The sequence below is a fragment of the Typopeltis vanoorti genome, chromosome 7 (assembly GCF_054136105.1).
Source record: "Typopeltis vanoorti isolate ZY-2024b chromosome 7, IOZ_Tvanoo_1.0, whole genome shotgun sequence".
In the NCBI taxonomy this organism is placed as follows: Eukaryota; Metazoa; Arthropoda; class Arachnida; order Uropygi; family Thelyphonidae; genus Typopeltis; species Typopeltis vanoorti.
The window spans coordinates 45,830,982-45,850,018 of NC_143555.1; the positions used below are offsets into that span (position 1 = coordinate 45,830,982).

The window sequence follows — 19,037 nt, forward strand, 5'->3', positions numbered from 1 at the left end:
TGCATCATTAAATTTACATTATTACTGGCTTATTTGCAACATTTTTCTTGGAAATAAATCTGTTATTTGTCAGGTCTAGAGGCATGTTATTTATATGGCTAACAACAGGGATGTCTAGCAATACAGAATTGCAGACAGAATATCGCAAATAAGTTCCAAGTAAACTTTATGCAAGCATATGCATGGGAGATAGTTAAGAGTCATCTAGAGGAAACAATACACTGCACATGTAACATACCATACATAGGGGAAACAGGGCGAACTATCCCAATCAGACAAGACGAACACAAACGACACATTAAATACCTCCACTTCGGTAAAACAGGCCTTTCTGACCATGCACTCCAAACATACCATAGAATTGACTGGAAAAATACCAAGTCCCTACACCGCACCAAAACCTGGTTTGAGAGAAAATTTAAAGAGTCTTGTGAAATGCTCAAACACAACCCAAATCTCAACAAAAATGATGGCCTCACCATTTCAAGAATGTGGAGGACCCATCTACAACCTGTATAACATCCTAAACTAGCATTAGAAAAATTCCCACTACAAGAAGACAACCTGGTGACCTGGTGAAGTGTTTAGAACATTCAATAACAACTGAAAGAAATCATTTTGTAACTATCCAGAATATTAATACATGAGGACTCTAACAGTTTATTGTAGTTGCATTTATCTATTTATAATATATATATAATTTTTTTTTTTATATATATATATATATATTTTTTTTTTAATATAATTTTATTTCTTTCTTTATTTATTTTTGTTTTTCCTTTCTATCACTAGAGGTCAGGCTAGAAAAAAGATTTATTAACTACGTAGATTTGGTTTACTGATATAGAAAGCATGAGCATGTAGCTTGGTTCTGTATACAGTTGTATTCTTCCGATGATGACCTCGATATAGAGGTCGAAACATCAAGTTTCATTTTATTTGTAATTAATAAAATAATCTGTTCAACACGTGTGTTTTTGAGTCCCTAAATCTACAAATATGAGTGCTGAACACCGTGTAACCCTAAAAGAAAAAAAGAAAGAATATTAAATTGTATACCTAAGGTAATGAGGGTTAATCAGATAGGAGTTAGATGGATGAGTATTATCATTAAGTATGGGCTGCAGAAGAAGAAAATGCTGTGGAAGGTATCTAATGAGAAAGGAGACCAGCAAACTCATGAACAGTATAAGGCTTAGGCAAGAAAGGTGACCAGCATGGCATGCAAGGAAAAATCAGATTATGAGAACAATCTAGCTAAGCAGGCCAAAGGAAATCCGAAAAAGTTCTTTCATTATGTGGCAAGTAAGGGGAAGAATAATGACTAGGGAAGATTAACCTTAATGAGTGATGATGGTCACAAGGAGACAGAAGCAGATAAAATAGTTGAGTTACTGAGTGACCACTTTGCAAGGATGATGATGATGACACTGATGTGGGAACAGAAGTGGATGAATTCGAGGTTCTTAGGATATGCTGGTCATCAAGTAGCATGTAAAAGAAGGAACTTGAGGTCAAAGAGTATTGGATTTTCTCATACCATGAGAAGGGATTGGGTCTCTGTTGAGAATATGGCTATTTTACCGCCAGTTGGTGACAGCGATCATGCTGTGCTTTCTTGGGAAGTATCATTGTATTTGATGCTCTGATTAGAACAGGTTACATGTTGAACTACAAAGCTGAATACTAGTTTTGGTTCCATGGTATCAGTTATTGAATGGAAAAAATTTCAGCAATTCATGGGAATTTTTGAAAAAGTGCTTAAACGAGGTAGTATCTGAATGTATCTCTTGTGTTCAAAGAATAAATAGATTGGGAGTGAAATGGATGTGCAACCTTATTAAGCAAGAGATCCAGAAGTTGATAATGATTTGGAAAGAATATTGTGAGAATAAGAGCAAGAGGATTTATGAAATATATAAAGCTTGGATCAGAAAAGTAACAAGTATTGTGCAGAAAGCTGTTGGAGGTATGAAAAGAAATTGGCCATGCAAGCAAAGGCAATCCAAAAGAATTTTATCGTTATGCCGCAAGCTAAAGAAAGAATGAACGTGAAAGAATAACTTTATTGAATTTAGATGGTACTCTAGTGTCAGAACTAATGAGATTGTTCAATTAACGAGTGTTCACTTTGCTAAGATTTAACAACCAGGTGTATGTAACATGGTGCACAGTGATACTACTGCATTAGATGAAGAGTTAGAGGTTCATGAAAATGAGGTTGAAGAGCTGTTGCCCGGATAAGAATTTGTCAATAGTTGCAGATGGAATATCAGCCCACTTGCTAAAGGAATATTCATCTGAATTGATTAGGCCTTTCACATGTTTGTATAACTTGAGTCTCAGTTGAGGAATGATACCTGAGACTCAAGTTTTACAAACATGTGAAAGGCCTAATCAATTCAGATGAATATTCCTTTAGCAAGTGGGCTGATATTCCATCTGCAACTATTGACAAATTCTTATCCGGGCAACAGCTCTTCAACCTCATTTTTATGAACCTCTAACTCTTCATCCAATGCAGCAGTAGCACTGTGCACCTTGTTACATACACCTGGTTGTTAAATCTTAGCAAAATGAACACTCATTAATTGAACAAATCTCATATCATTAGTTCTGACACTAGAGTACCATATAAATTCAATAAAATTATTCTTTCACATTCATTCTTTCTTTAGCTTGTGACATAAAGATAAAATTTCCTTCCATGAATAGAAGGAAATGTATGAATGTGCCATTGTACAAGGGTGATGCAAAAACTGATGTGTCTAACTACTGACCTATCAATATCTCTGGTGTCGTAGTGAAAATTTTAGAGAAGTTGGTAAGAACTCGCATACAGAAATGAGTAGACAAACAAGCTATACTTTGCAAGAAGAAGCATGGATTTATTAAAGGAAGGTCATGTTTTAGCAATTTGCTCACATTTTATAACGATGTTACAGCCAAGTTGAATGAAGGAAATGGATATACTATGATAATGTTGAATTTTTCTAAGGCATTTAATAGGATGCCATACAAAGGGCTATTGCATTAACTAGAGAATATTGGATTGGAATATAAACTGTTGACTTGGATCAGAGGATGGTTGACAGACAGATATGAAAAAGTGGTATACAGTGGGTGTGAATCTGCCAATTTTAAGGTGACCAGTAGTGTACCTGAGGTTCAGTCCCTGGGCCATTATTGTTCAATCCGTACGTTAATGACATCAGGCTGGGTCTAACATCAGATGTGCAATTGTTTGCCAATGGTGCAATGATAAGCAGATCAATCAGGGATGCTACTGATATTCAGCACTTACAAAATGATCTGAATAGGCTGGAATTTATGCAAATGAAAATGGCTGTCATTTTAATGTCAGTAAGTGTAAAGTTATGTACCTTGGTGTGATGAGATTTCCAGTGAAGTATTATATTAGTAGGGTTATGCTACAATAAACTCAGAAGACAAGGGATCTTGGCATATTGATAGATAGGAATTTGAAGTTCAGAGGTCACATAGCAAAAGTTGCAAATACAACTCAGAGGATAATTTCAATTTTGAAGTGAACCTTGATATGTATGGATAAGGAAGTCATTTTGTCTCTTTATAAGGCCCTTATAAGACTACACCTGAAGTATTGCATTCAGATTTGGTCTCCTGGATTCCAAGGGAATAAAGAAGCTGTGGAAAGGGTGCAAAGAAGAATTAGAAAGATTATATAATCCAGATTATGGGATTTAGATTATGAGAACAGATTGTATGTGGATTACAGACTGATTAACAGGAGAAAGAGGAGTGATATGATAGAGATCTATAAACTTTTGAATGGGTTTTATAGGATATCAACTAATGAAATTTTCCGTTATATGGAAGGTGGGGAGAGAACATGTAGGCATCCATAAAAGTTAAGTTTGTTCACAGTCAAGAAAGGAGTAAGAACCAGGTTTTTCTCTCACAAAGCAGTGAGTAAGTTAGTGGAATAGTTTGCCTTTAGAGGGTAGTGAGTGCAGCTAGTGTGAATGAATTTAAGGGAAGGTATGATAGCTGGTTTGGGTGATTTATAGCTTCCCTTGGTGAGTTCTTGACTCTTTGGAGATCTCAGGTATATAATATTGCAGAATCTCAATGTAAGTACAGCTGGAATTAGATAGGGATCAACTAGGGTTTTGCTCAAATGTGCAAGGGAATTGGCAATGCCTCTAACTAGGCTCTTTAATTTAAGTCTCATCTCTGGTGGAGTTCCAAGGGAGTGGAAAGAGGGCAAAATATTTCCCTTGCTTAATGGAAGTTCTAAGCCTGCAGTATCAAATTATAGACCAATCAGTATATTCGGCATGACAGTAAAAGAACTAGAAAAATTGATCAAAAAGAAAATTCAAGAATGTATAGATTAAGATATGATACTGTATGAGGGTCAACATGGCTTTGTAAAGGATTGGTCATGCCTTAGTAATTTATTAACTTTTTACCAATTACATATTTTGTTTAATCCTTTATCCAAGTGTAAGCAAACAAAGCTTGTGCCTGAAATATTTTCAGGACACTGGGGGCAACTCATGGTAAAAGTGGTATAAGTTCTGATCACTTACCTTAGTATCCAATAATGCAAAGCACATATCCTTATGTGTATGTATAATGCTATGTTATGGAAAGGATCACTACCCAGACCGAATTAAGGTCAAAACTTTCGGTTTCAACCTTTATTGAGGTCTCGTCAGTGGGAGCTAGACCCTGAGGTGCTGATACTAAGGTGGAAGTAATGCAAAAAGTCATATCACCATAAACCAGTTGCCAAAAGGTGTCAATACCTTATTATTAAAATTCTCTGGATTAGAAATAGTTGATGGAAGGTTTTTCACTTGGCTATGCTACCAATTACATATTTGATTAATCCTTTATCCAAGTGTAAGCAAACAAAGAAGTTTGCGCTTGAAATATTTGCAGGACTGGGGCAACTCGTGGTAAAGGTTGTGTAAGTTCTGATTGCTTGCCTTAGTATTCCATAATGAAAAGCACATATTCTTGTGGGAGTTGCCGCAGTCCTGAAAATATTTCAGGCACAAACTTTGTTTGCTTACAATTGGATAAAAGATTAAACCAAATATGTAATTTGTAGCATAGGCAAGTGAAAAAACTTCCATCGACTATCTCTAATCCAGAGAATTTTAATAATAAGGTGGAAGTATCACCACCTCTAGGTCTAGCTCCCACTGACAAGACCTCAATAAAGGTCGAAACTGGTCTGGGTAGTGATCCTTTCCATAATGCATAGCATTATACATACCCATAAAGATATGTGCTTTGCATTATGGGATACTAAGGCAAGTGATCAGAACTTATACCACCTTTACCACAAGTTGCCCCAGTCCTGAAAATATTTCAGGTGCAAACTTTGTTTGCTTACACTTGGATAAAGGATTAAACCAAATATGTAATTGGTAGCATAGCCAAGTGAAAAAACTTCCATTTACTAACATTTTACAATAGAGTAACAGCTGAGGTGGATAAAGGAAATGGCTACAAGATGATTTTGCTAAGACACTTGACAGAATACTGCATGGAAAACTTTGTTACACAAATTAGAACAAATTGGGATGGATATGACACTGGTTAAGTGGATAAGAGGATGGCTGCTGGACAGATATCAAAAAGTGGTATATGGAGGAGCAAAATCGAGGCATAAACAGATGAGTAGTGGTGTGCTGCAATGTTCAGCGGCACACTAGTTTCCTATAAATGACATCAGAAATAACCTGAAAGAAAATTTTCAGTTTGCTGATGATGTGAAATTATGTAGAGTAATAGTTAATCAAGGTGATGTGGAGAGCTTGCAGGATGATTTAAATAGGCTGTGAATATGGGCAAAAGATAATGAGTATCAGTTTAATTTGGAGAAATGCAAGGACATGCATTTTGGAAAAAAAAAATGGATTACAAGCTGTGTATCATATTGATAGCACTGTACTCCAGGAAATAGATGAACCTAGAGATTTAGAGGTGATGGTAAACACAGAGTTCAAGTCTAGCAGAAATATTGATATCTGCTAGACTTGAACTCTGTGTTTAGCAGATATTGTTGATGACCACATTAACAAGTAGAGATAAGGAAGTTGTTATTCCTCTATATAAGACCTTGATATGATATGATAAAAACATTAGCCGACAAAGGTTGGTCGATTGGTAGAGCCTCTGCTACTAATGGCTCAGTTAAGTAAGTTTGAGCGCGGTTAGTAGTTAGAAGGGGACCAATCGTTCGATGCTGTTGGCACACTCTCCCTCGATGAGTCTTTGGACTCCCTGGAGGTGTATAATAATAATAAAAAATAATAATATGCCCACATCTGGATTACTGTGCCCATTCTAGTCCCCTGGGTTTTGTGTGGAATGGGAAAACAGTGAAGAGATTCAGAGGTGAGTGAACAAGATGGTGAATGGCCTGTTCAATGTTTCCTATGAGGATAGATTTAGGGTGTGTGGATTGCATAAGTTGTGATAGGAAATAAAGAGGGGATATGATAAAAACATTTAAGTTGCTTAAAGGGGTTTTATAGAAGAGATGCAGGGGAAATGTTTCAGCACTTGGCTAGAAGTACCAGAACAAGGAGGTTATTCCTGGAAGTTGAATAAAGGTGTGGTTAGTAGGGGTGTGAGGACTAGATTTTTTGCTCAGAGAGTTGTGAATGAGTAGAATGGGGTTGCCAGAGTCATTTGTGAGTGCTTTGTCTGTTAATGGATTCAAGACGAGATATGGTAGATTGAATCTCCTGGAATGAGTCTTCAGACTCCATGGAGGTGCCCATATAATATAGTAATAATATCTGAGAAGAGGCCAGGAAAAACTATAGTAGGGAAACTTGGAGAACAACAAGCTGGGTTCATAAATAAATAAAATTTACAGTTATGAATAGCCAACATATAAGCCTTAAAAGTTGTAAGTCAGCTGCTAATCAGAATTGAAGAAGGTTCAAAAAAACAGTTGTAGGACAGGGATGCATGCTATATTATGAAGGAAAGTGGCATTAACATGGTGTAAAGATTGGTAAAATTCAACTAAACTTTATACAAATAATGTTATTCTCCAGGACTCTTCAATGAAATTGAATAAGTGCTAATGGATATGGTATAAAAATCAGTAAAAAAAAAAATACCTGAAAACATGTAGGACCATGGAAAGCATCATCTACATTCTCACTGGAGAACATATAGAACAAATGAAATGTTTAGTTATTGAAACATAGTTTTTAATGAAGATCATCATGATCATCTGTTCATTGGACATCCACAGATGCCATATGGTCACTCAAATACTTTGTGATGCCCTTGCTAGGTAGTCCTGTTGTATGCTTTCTGGAGGTTTCAACTCTCTGAAGATCAGTCACTCTACACACAATCCATCCATCCATCTATCTCAATTGATGGTCTAACCGCATCCACGTTTTCCAGGAACTTTACCTTCTATTACTGTTCTGTGAGGTCCTCCTTCCATCCTGTCAGTGTGTCAAAAATATTTTAACTTTCTTCTGTCAATATCCTTCAGGAACCTTAAAGTTCTACTGATCTTTTCTAACACCAATTTATTTATTAGCCTTTCAGTATATGTTATCCTCAACAGCCCTCTGTAACACCACATCTCAAAAGCAGCTATCCTTTTCTTATCTGACCTGTTTAGGTTCCAAGTCTCACATCCATAAGTTGCTGTTGGAAAAACAATTGCATCCAAAATCCTCTCCTTTGTTTCCGTGGAGATAGATCCATCCTTCCAGATTTTAGACAGGTCTCTGACTGTTGTTTTAGCCATTCCTAATCTTTTTCACATCTTCTGAACAGCAATTCTTCACATTAATAATGGATCCCAGGTACTCAAACTTGCTGACTTCCTCAATTCTTACTCCATTAAGGTAGACTTGTTTCTCAAGAGCTTCCGTGTCTGTATTTCCTTTGAGAACCATGAGATTATGGTTCTCAAAGGAAATTTAATTTGCCTTCTTTAATGAAGATGGAAAATTAAATTTAAAAACAGATAATAGAATGAACATAACTGGTATGGTGGGAAGCTAATTGAATAAGTTTTTACGGAATAAGAGAGGGATGAGCCAAAACATTAAACTAGCAGTATTGCAGGCTGCTTTGAAACTAATTTTAACTAATTGATTTGAAATTTGGTTTTAAAAATATAACAGTTGATCAAAGAGTAGAGAGCATGGATAAGAGTTTTGAGGAAATCATATTGATAATCATACTGGCAGAATCATATTAAAAAGATACTTGGCATTGTTAGCAATCAATATGACCAATCCTATACCATCTCAGAGTTAATCTTTGGTATAGAATGATCACTTAAATAGAATGGAAAGTAAATGTTAGAGAATAATCAAACCTATGTGGATTGGTGTTTTTAGTAGTTTTAAAAGAGAACAAAATTTATTATCTAGCACTATTGCAAACAAGATAAATAAATATTTAATTTGGAAACAGTTAATGATAGGAAGCTAGTAATAATCATGTAGTACTATCATGGTATCCTGAATACTCCTCCATGATGTATCAGTTATTTTGTGATGATGGAAAAAAATCTACCCAAGTTCTGAGCTGCTTATAAATTTTCAAATGATCAGTAACATGGATGTTTATATCACACTGATTCCACTTGTGAACTTGATAATGTCACTCACCTTTACACAAGTGCTCTTGAATGGTTTTTGGAGAAACTTATTGTTCTTTTTATTTACTGTTTGATTGAATCGGCCTGGGGTGGTTAAGGGTCAAAGCTGTATAACTGAGAGGAGACCTCCACATAGTTTTTAAAGGAATGCGGCGAATCGACCAGGGCTTCTGACCTAATGTCCAATCCTCACTTCTTGTAGTGCACCCTGTTGGGTATCTACCTGGATACTGAACGAACAAGGATGGGCTGCCAATTTGGGATTTAGCCAACCAAATTGTATTCTTATTGGCTTAAACCAATATACAAAATGATGGTACAACATGACAAAATTTCATGCCGGGTGGGGCATTGCCCGGGTAAACAAGGCCCCTGTTATTTTTGCCAAGGAACCAGGGCGAACAGCGAAAAGTCAGCTACTGGAACAAATCTGAAAACACACCATTGGTCAACATCACCAGAGTTAAAGATCGGTACAATCAACATAAGAAACCTAAATTGCAAAGAAATGGAGCTAGCTGAGGAATTAGATAACTACCAGATCAACATAATAGGGGTGACTGAAACAAAAAAGACAAAAACTGGTGAGATCTTTCCGAGCAATAAATACAAAATGTTATATTCAGGAAATGACAATCAAGGAAAAGAAGGTGTAGCCATAGTATTCAACACAAAATCTGGGGCTGTTCTTCTTGAATGGCAGGCAGTCTCAAGTAGAGTAATGTGGGCAAATGTCAGAATGGGGAATTGGACAGTGAGACTTATTTGTGCCTATGGTCCCACAAAAAGTTCTACTAAGGTAGAAGTGGAGGAATTTTTTGATGCTTTAGAGAAAGCCACTGACACAATGAAAAAGGAAAAGTTGGTCCTTGTTGGGGATCTAAATAGCAGAGTAGGAAATGATTGTCAGACATATAAAAATATTTTGGGAAAATTTGGAGAAAAGAGCAAAGCTAATAATAATGGCAAATATTTGTTGGATTTCTGCTCAGGACATGGATGGGTTATTACTAACACCATGTTCCAACATAAAAATGTGTACAAATTCACATTGAGAGAAGAGGCAATGAATAAGAAAAGTCTCATTGACTATGTTATTGTTAATAATGATGTTTTCTCTCTGGTGCAGGACACCAGAATGTACAGAGGATTTGAAATTGGAAGTGATCACTATTTCGTCTTGAGCAGGATAAAATTGGATTTCATATTGAAAAGAATAATATGTAAGAAAGTTTTAAAGCGAATAAAAGTTGAGCAACTCTTAGATGTGAACTGTAGATTAAAATACACAAAGATTATTGAAGAAAAAATGAAAGAGTTTGAGAACAGGAATCAAACCTTGGAGATTCAGTGGCAAGCCTTGAAGAAAATCCTGATTGATTCAGCCAGAGAGGCATGTGGTGAGGTTGTCTGCAAGGATAGAAAAATCAGAACTCCATGGTGGACACAGGAAGAGGAAGTGAAGGAAAAGAAGAAAGCATATCAAAAGTTCCCGACAAATAAGTCAGCTTGTGCTCATAGAGAATACAGAGACAAATGTAAGAAAGCGAAACACTGTGTAAAATTAGTTAAACAAAAGTCATGGGAGGACTTTGGCAAAAACATAGAAAATAAATATCAAGATGGTGATAAGATATTCTGGAGGTTGTTGAAGAAGCTTAGAAATGGAGGAAAAAGTGCTGTAAAAGGAGTTAGAGATGATGAAGGTGACATGAAAATGGGAGAAAAGAATATCCTTGAAGTATAGAGTAATTACTTCAAAAAATTGCTGAAACAGGCAGTGATAGCACAGTGGTAAAAAACACTCAACAGGCATACAGGCAGGAATTCATATAAATACTTGAAGTAGAAAAAGCCATCAAAGGCTTGAAATGTGGAAAGGCAGCAGGAGTAGATGATATTTGACCAGAAATGCTGAAGTATGGTGGTATAAAAGTCTTACAGTGGCTGCACTGCATAGTTCAGAAAGCCTGGACAGAGGAACGAATTCCTGACGATTGGAGTAGAGCTCTCATAGTACCCATATATAAAAAGGGAAATAAAACTGAATGTGAGAATTACAGAGGTATTTCCCTACTGAATGTTCCTGGCAAGATCTATGCAAGTATACTTGAGAAACGGTTGAGAAGAATTGTGGAAGAAAAGCTTGGTGAAGAACAAGCTGGATTCAGACCAAATAATGGTTGTCAGGATCAGATCTTCACTTTACGACAAATAGTTGAGAAAGCATAGGAATATAACAAGATCTGTATTTAAGTTTTGCCAATCTGGAAAAGGCATATGACATGGTGCAAAGAGAGAAGCTATTCAATACGCTACAGTTATATGGTGTCAATGGGGCATTATATCAAGCAATACTTTGTCTTTATTTGAGTTGTAAGTCAGCAGTTAGAATTGAAGGAAGTACAGGAAGATGGTTTAATGTTAAATCTGGAGTGAGACAGGGATGTACATTATCCCCTCTGTTATTCATTATCTATATGGATCACACAATGAAGGAAAGTGGTATTAAACATGATATCAAAATTGGAGATGTTAATGTCAGCTCTTTGCTTTATGTGGATGATGTTATACTTCTAAATAAATCCGCTACAAGTCTGCAAGATTCTCTGACTAAATTGAATAGCTGTTGTAATAGATATGGTATGAAGGTCAGCAATAAAAAGACAAAGACAATGAAAATAGGTAGAATCGTTGAAATGTCAACTGTGTTGTGAATGGAGAACCTGTGGAGCAAGTGAAACATTAGCTACTTAGGCATGGTTTTTACTGAAGATGGTAAATTAAATATGGAAATAGAACAGAATCAGCAAAGCTGGTATATGGAATAAGTGAGAAATTAGTCGGAACACTAAATTAGCTGTATACAAGACATTGTTTAAACCAGTTTTAACTTATGGATCTGAGAGCTGGGTCAGAAGTCAAACACTTGACCAAAGACTAGAGATGGCATATATGAGAATCCTGAGAAAGATTATAGGCATGAACAGATGGCATCAATGGCAATATCATATTAAAAATGAGGATATTAGGAATGAACTTGACGTTGTCAACATCCAGGAATGTGTTAGCAGAGCTAATCTCAGGTGGTATGGTCACTTAAACAGAATGGGCGTGGAAAGATTAGCAAAACAAGTGTTCTCTGCCAGGTTGGCAGCAAAACGACCCAGAGGAAGACCAAGATATAAGTGGATTGATATGGTAAAATGTGCCTTAGAAGATAGAAATATAAGATCTGATAATGTTGGAGTCTTGACAAGTAACAGACTGATTTGGAGGAAAATTATAGATAGGAAGTTAGTAATGATGTAATTTTTTTCATTTAGTACTATCATATCCTGTACACCCCTTGAGGGTACATGTCAGGAATTTGATGATGATGATAATTTTTGCAATGTTATATTGCCATCTTTAGCATAACAAAACATGGATATGTGCATGCAGGTGCTCATAGTAAGCAAATGAGGCTGAAGAAAGGAAACTGAAGCCGGCCCTAGTCCTAAAAGGTGCCCCCTAGCAGGCTAAATTGGGTTGTCTTGGCCATTATGCTGATGATCTTAGAATGTATGATTCCCAAATTTGGGACAGTTTCATGCACTCGAATTTGTTGAGGTTTGGCAAGTTTTTCAGAGCTGAGGCTGATTCAAGGTATAATCTTTTGTACTTGTACTTGCTGTAGTGTAACAATGTGGTCTTTTTACAGCATATTCTGTAATGAATGTCCAGTGCATGGTCAGCAAGTCCTGAGTGGCTTTATTGGTGGAACCGGATGTATAACTTGTCGGATATCCTGATATTGGCTGTTCTGCCTGTGTGGCCGTAGTAAAACAGTTTGCAACTGCAAGGGACCTGGTATACTCTAAGTAGGTCTAGGCCAAGTGGTGATCTTTGGTGGAGTGGATAAGAGATCTCAATTACTTATGTGGTTTGTAACTCATGAGGTCATATTTTCTTAGGATTTTTGTTAGATTTTCTTCAGCCTCATTTGCTTAGTGTCTGCATGCACATAATCATTGTTTTATGATCCCTGAAAATGGCAATATAACACTGCTGATATATAGGTAGTTATTAAAGTTTTTATAATTAATAGTTTAGTTTACAATGTCAATTTCCTAAAAAAATTAGAAGTATATCTAACCAACATATAAGCTTATCTATAAGAATAACACCCAATGGGTTCTGCTATGTAATGCTTGGTTTCTTCTTCAGGGATTACAAGTGAAGTAACTGTATATTATGCAAACATCTACAGTTCCCCCCTACCAAACACATACTGTTAAGTAAGGGTTAGTTTGCAGGAAAAATATCATTGACATTTTTCTTCATTAAATGTATTCGTGCCTAACTTTGAGGGGGACGAGCGCTCAGGATTTAACCTTTGGGGGGGGGGGGTTGAGTTGAGTAGATGATTTGCGAATACACACTACACATCGCATACGACCTAAGACTGAGCAGCTTCAATGATCGCTAATTCATAAGTAGTATAGAAATAGAAGACACGACACGACATAAATAAAAAAAAAAAGGAATTTTAATAGGAAAAGATTTTTGGAAAATTTTCTAGTGTTTTTTCCTTTTCTTTGGGGGATGCCCGGATCCCTTGACCCCCCCCCCCCCCCTAGGTGTGGCACTGATGCCAGGAATGTGAATGAGTTGATTCAGTAGCAGAAACATTTTACTTGCTGAATAAATCAACCCAGAGTCTAATAATGGCATGGAAGTTGATTATATTAATAATAAATGATCATAGATTATAAATGCTGGACAACTTTGGAATGATGTGATATATCATTCCAAAGAATGAAGGCAGCTGTGAACAGAGATTCAGTACTTAGAAAAAAGAATTCAAAGCTAAAATTTTAAAGTAAGTTTTGAGAGATCTCCCCAAAACATGGAAGTAATACTCTAGAATAATCTATGTCGAATACGATAAGAGGTGATATGATAAAGACATTTAAGTCAGTGAGGGGATTTTATCAGATTAAAACAAAGGGGACCATAAAAAGAGTAGAATATAAGAGGAGAAACACCCAGAAGCCATCTCTGGAAGTTCTGTATGAGTCTGGAGAAGAGGAGAGTGAGGAGTAGATATTTTACATGGAGAATGGTTGGGTAAATGAAATGCATTGCTGGAATATGCTGTTAATTCAAGGAGAGTTAAGGATTTCAAGATTTAGTATGATAAATATATGTTGTTGTTAGTTGAATGAAATTCCCATGATAAGTCTGCTAACTCCATGGATATGTGATGATGTTAATAACAATACAGAAGGGAAGAGAAAATCCAGCTCCACCAAAGTTGATACAGTTCTAGATGTGGAATGCTTATACCATGAATATTTCAGTTAATGATTATACCAAGAAAAGAATTCTCTTCATGATGGAGAACTTAAGTAGTATCAAAAGGTAAGGTCAGATAATCAAATTCCCTTTTACAAGAAATAAAATGGAATTGGAGTTTAAAAGTGACCAGATTATCTTTTCCCAACCAGAATAGAAATCTATAATATAAGTAGTAGATTATGTATTTTCTTATTGTAAATAAAAAAATTTCAAGGTTTCTACAATACAGAATTTCTGAAATGAGGAGGAAGAGAAAAGAATACCAGCAAAGATATATATAATATTTATAATTAGCCAAAAATTACCAATACACAACTGAATAAGTGAGTGAAAGAGCAAAATGTTAACAAACTCCAGCATTTATAGAGAAGATGTAAAATAAAAAGACATTCTGTCTTCAAGCAAAGTGAGTGACTGAAGGGAAACAGAGATTTATTCCAGAAACCTTGGCCGATTCAAAGCAAAGAGCTGACATTAGCATCTCCAATTTTGATATCAGGTTTAATACCACTTTCCTTCATAATGTGATCCATATAGATAATGAATAACAGAGGGGATAATGTACATCCTTGTCTCACACCAGATTTAACATTAAACCATCTTCCTGTACTTCCTTCAATTTTAACTGCTGACTTACAACTCAAATAAAGACTAAGTATTGCTTGATATAATGCCCCATTGACACCATATAACTGCAGCGTATTGAATAGCTTCTCTCTTGCCACCGCGTCATGCCTTTTCCAAATCGACAAAACTTAAATACAGATCTCTGTTATATTCCCATGCTTTCTCGAATATTTGTTGTAAAGTGAAGATCTGATCCTGACAGCCTCTATTTGGCCTGAATCCAGCTTGTTCTTCACCAAGCTTTTCTTCCACAATTCTTCTGAACCATTTCTCAAGTATACTTGCATAGATCTTGCAGGAACACTCAGTAGAGAAATACCTCTGTAATTTTCACATTCAGTTTTATTTCCCTTTTTATATATGGGTACTATGAGAGCTCTACTCCAATCATCGGGAATTTGTCCCTCTGTCCAGGCTTATTGAACTATGCAGTACAGCCACTATAAGACTCTTATACCACCATGCTTCAGCATTTCTGGTCGAATATCATCTACTCCTGCTGCCTTTCCACATTTCAAGCCTTGGATGGCTTTTTCTACTTCAAGTATGAATATGTATTCCTGACTGCATGCCTGGTCAGCGTTTTTTACCACTGTGCTGTCATCACTGCTTGTTTCATTTAGCAGTTTTTCAAAATAATTACTCCATACATACTTCAAGGATATCCTTTTCTCCCGTTTTCATGTCACCTTTATCATCTCTAACTCCTTTTACAGTACTCTTTCCTCCATTCCTAAGCTTCTCCAACAACCTCCAGAATATTTTGTCACCTTCTTGATATTTATTTTCTATATTCTTGCCAAAGTACTCCCATGACTTTTGTTTAGCTAGTTTTACACAGTGTTTCGCTTTCTTACATTTGTCTCTGTATTCTCTAAGAGCAAAAGCTGACTTATTTGACAGGAACTTTTTATATGCTTTCTTCTTTTCCTTCACTGCCTCTTTAACTTCTTGTGTCCACCAGGGAGTTCTGATTTTTTTATCCTTGCAGAAAACCTCACCACATGCCTCTCTGGCAGAATCGATCATTGGTTTCTTCAGAGTTTGCCACTGAATCTCCAAGGTTTGATTCCTGTTCTCAAATTCTTCCATTTTTTCTTCAATAATCTTTGTGTATTTTAGTCTACAGTTTACATCTGAGAGCTGCTCAACTTTAATTCGCTTTAAAACTTTCTTACATGTTATTCTTTTCAATATGAAATCCAATTTTATCCTGCTCAAGACTAAATAGTGATCACTTCCAATTTCAAATCCTCTGTACACTCTGGTGTTCTGCACCAGAGAGAAAACATCACTATCAACAATAACATAGTCAATGAGACTTTTCTTATTCCTTGCCTCTTCTCTCCATGTGAATTTGTGCACATTTTTATGTTGGAACATGGCGTTAGTAATAACCCATCCATGTCCTGAGCAGAAATCCAACAGATATTTGCCATTATTATTAGCTTTGCTCTTTTCTCCAAATTTTCCCAAAATATTTTTGTATGTCTCACAATCATTTCCTACTCTGCTATTTAGATCCCCCACAAGGACCAACTTTTCCTTTTTCATTGTGCCAGTTGCTTTTTCTAAAAGCCTCAAAAAATTCCTCCACTTCTACCTTAGTAGAACCTTCTGTGGGACCATAACCACAAATAAGTCTCATTGTCCCGTTTCCCATGCAAAAATGTAGGTAGTTATTAATTAAAGTTTTTATAATTAATAATTTGGTCCTAGTAGGAGATGATTGTCAGACATACAAAAATTCAGGAAAATTTGGAGTAAAGAGCAAAGCTAATAATAATGACAAATACCTGTTGGATTTCTTCTCAGGATATGGACTAGTTATTATTAGCACAATGTTCCATCATAAAAATGTGCATAAATTCATATAGAGAAAAGAGGAAAGGAATATGAAAAGTCTCTCTATGGTATTGTTGATAGGAATGTGTTTCTCACTGGTGCAGGACACTAGAGTATACACAGGATTTGAAATTGGAAGTGATCACTATTCAGTCTATAACAATATTACCATTAAACTAGGCAAGGGGAATATATACAATCATACTTTTGGATTTTGCTAAGGCTTTTGACAGAATACGGCATGGTAGACTTTTGCATAAATTGGAGAATATGGATTTGGATTATAGAATGTTAGCATGGATAAGTGAATAGCTGAATGGCAGATTTCAAAAAGTGGTATATTGGGGATGTGACTGCAAGATTTAAGGTAACCAGTGATGTACCACTGAGTACCTTAAATAATCCATGCTTGGTCCACTGTTATTCAATCTATACATTAATGATATTGTGAAGGATTTGACAAGCGACATACAGCTATTTGCTGATATGCAGTACTTGCAAAATGATTTGAATAGGCTGGAATTGTGGGCATGGGAAAATGGATGTCAGTTCAATGTCAATAAATGTAAAGTCATGCATTTTGGCATGATTAGATATCCAATGTCATATTATATTGATGGGATTATGCTTGAAGAAACTGATCAGGCTAGAGATCTTGGAGTATTAGTATATAGGAAATTGAAGTTCAGGGGCATATAGCAAAGATTGCAATGCTGAAAAGACCGTTCACATGTAAAGAGAAGGATGTCATTTTGCCTCTTTACAAGGCATTGATAAGACTTCATTTGGACTATTGTGTGCAGGTCTGGTCTGATGATTTCTTGTAATTCTGATATATTGGAGAGAATACAGAAGAGAGTGTTAAAAATGATATCAGTATTATGGAATGCTGATTATGAAGACAGATTGAGAATTTGTGGACTGCAGACACAAGCAAACAGGAAAAAGAGGGGTGATAAGATTGAGGCATACAAACTTCTGAAAGGGTCATACAGAATTTCAGTTGATAGCATTTTTTATTTTATGGTGGATGGCCAAAAGACGTGAGGGCATCCTTGGAAGCTGAATGCTAAGAACGGGGTGAGGTTGGATTTTTCTCTCATATGGTGCGTGTAGTATGTGGCCTCCCCTCGATGAGTCCCTAACTCCCTGCAGGTCTCTCTTAATAATAATAATAATAATAATAATATTGAAAAGAGGAACGTGTAAGAAAGTTTTGAAGAGAATAAAAGTTAAGCAGCTCTCAGATGTGAACTGTAGACTAAAATACACAAACATTATTCAAGAAAAAAATAAAAGAGTTTGCCAAACCTTGGAGATTCATTGGCAAGCCCTGAAGAAAACATTGATTGATTCATCCAGAGAGGCAATTCATGTCATGTGGTGAGGTTGTCTGCAAGAATAGAAAAATTAGAATTCCATGTTGGACACTGGAAGTTAAAAAGGCAGTGAAGGAAAAGAAGAAAGCATATCACAATTTCCTAGGAAATAAGTCAGCCTGTGCTCATAGAGAATAGAGAGACAAATGTAAGAAAGCTAAACACTGCAAAACTAGCTAAACAAAAGTCATGGAAAGACTATGGCAAGAAAATCAATATTGCATAGAAAATCAATATCAGGAAAGTGGCAAAGTATTCTGGAGGCTGTTGAAAAAGCTCAGAAAGGGAGGAAAGAGTGCTGTAAAAGGAATTAGAGATGATAAAGGTGACATGAAAACTGAAGAAAAATATATCTTTAATCTGTGGAGCAGTTACTTAAAAAATTACTAAATGAAACAAACAAACGGTGACAGCACAGTGGTAAAAAAACACTCAACAGGCATGCAATCAGGAATACATATCCATACTTGTAGTAGAAAAAGTCATCAAAAGCCTGAAATGTGGAAAGGCAGTAGGAGTAGATGATATTCGACCAGAAATGCTCAGGTATGGAGGTATAAAAGCCTTGCAGTGGCTGCACTGCATAGTTCAGAAGGCTTGGACAGAGGGATGAATGCCTGATGATTGGTGTAGAGCTCTCAAAGCACCCAAATACAAAAAGGGAAATAAACCGAATGCGATAATTACAGAGGTATTTCCCTACTGAGTGTTCCTGGTAAGATTTATGCAAGTATACTTGAGAAACGGTTGAAAATTATTGTAGAAGGGAAGCTTGGGGATGAACAAGCTGGATTCGGGCCAAACAGAGGCTGTCGGGAAAAGATTTTCACTTTACGATAAACAGTTGAGAAATCATGGGAATATAACAAAGATCTGCATTAAGTAGATCTGGAAAAGGCATATCACAAGTTTCCCAGAGAGAAACTATTCAAAAACCGCTACAGTTATATGGTTTCAATGGGGCATTATATCAAGCAATTCTTCTTTCTTCTTATATCAAGCAAGACTTGATCTTTATTTGAGTTGTAATGCAGCAGTTAGAATTGAAGGGAGTACATGAAAATGGTTTGATATTAAATCTAGTGTCAGACAAGGATGTACATTATCCCCCTCTGTTATTATCCATATGGATCACATTATGAAGGAAAGTGGTATTAAACCTGATATCAAAGGTGGAGTTGTTGATCTCAGCTTTT

At 36.1% G+C, this 19,037-nt stretch overlaps 1 protein-coding gene across 1 annotated transcript in view; it reads left to right on the forward strand.

Moving 5' to 3' along the window:
• PNPase (polyribonucleotide nucleotidyltransferase 1) overlaps nucleotides 1–19,037 on the forward strand; it is a 440,058-nt gene that overhangs the window by 224,225 nt on the left and 196,796 nt on the right. The gene's annotated exons all lie outside the window — the stretch shown is intronic.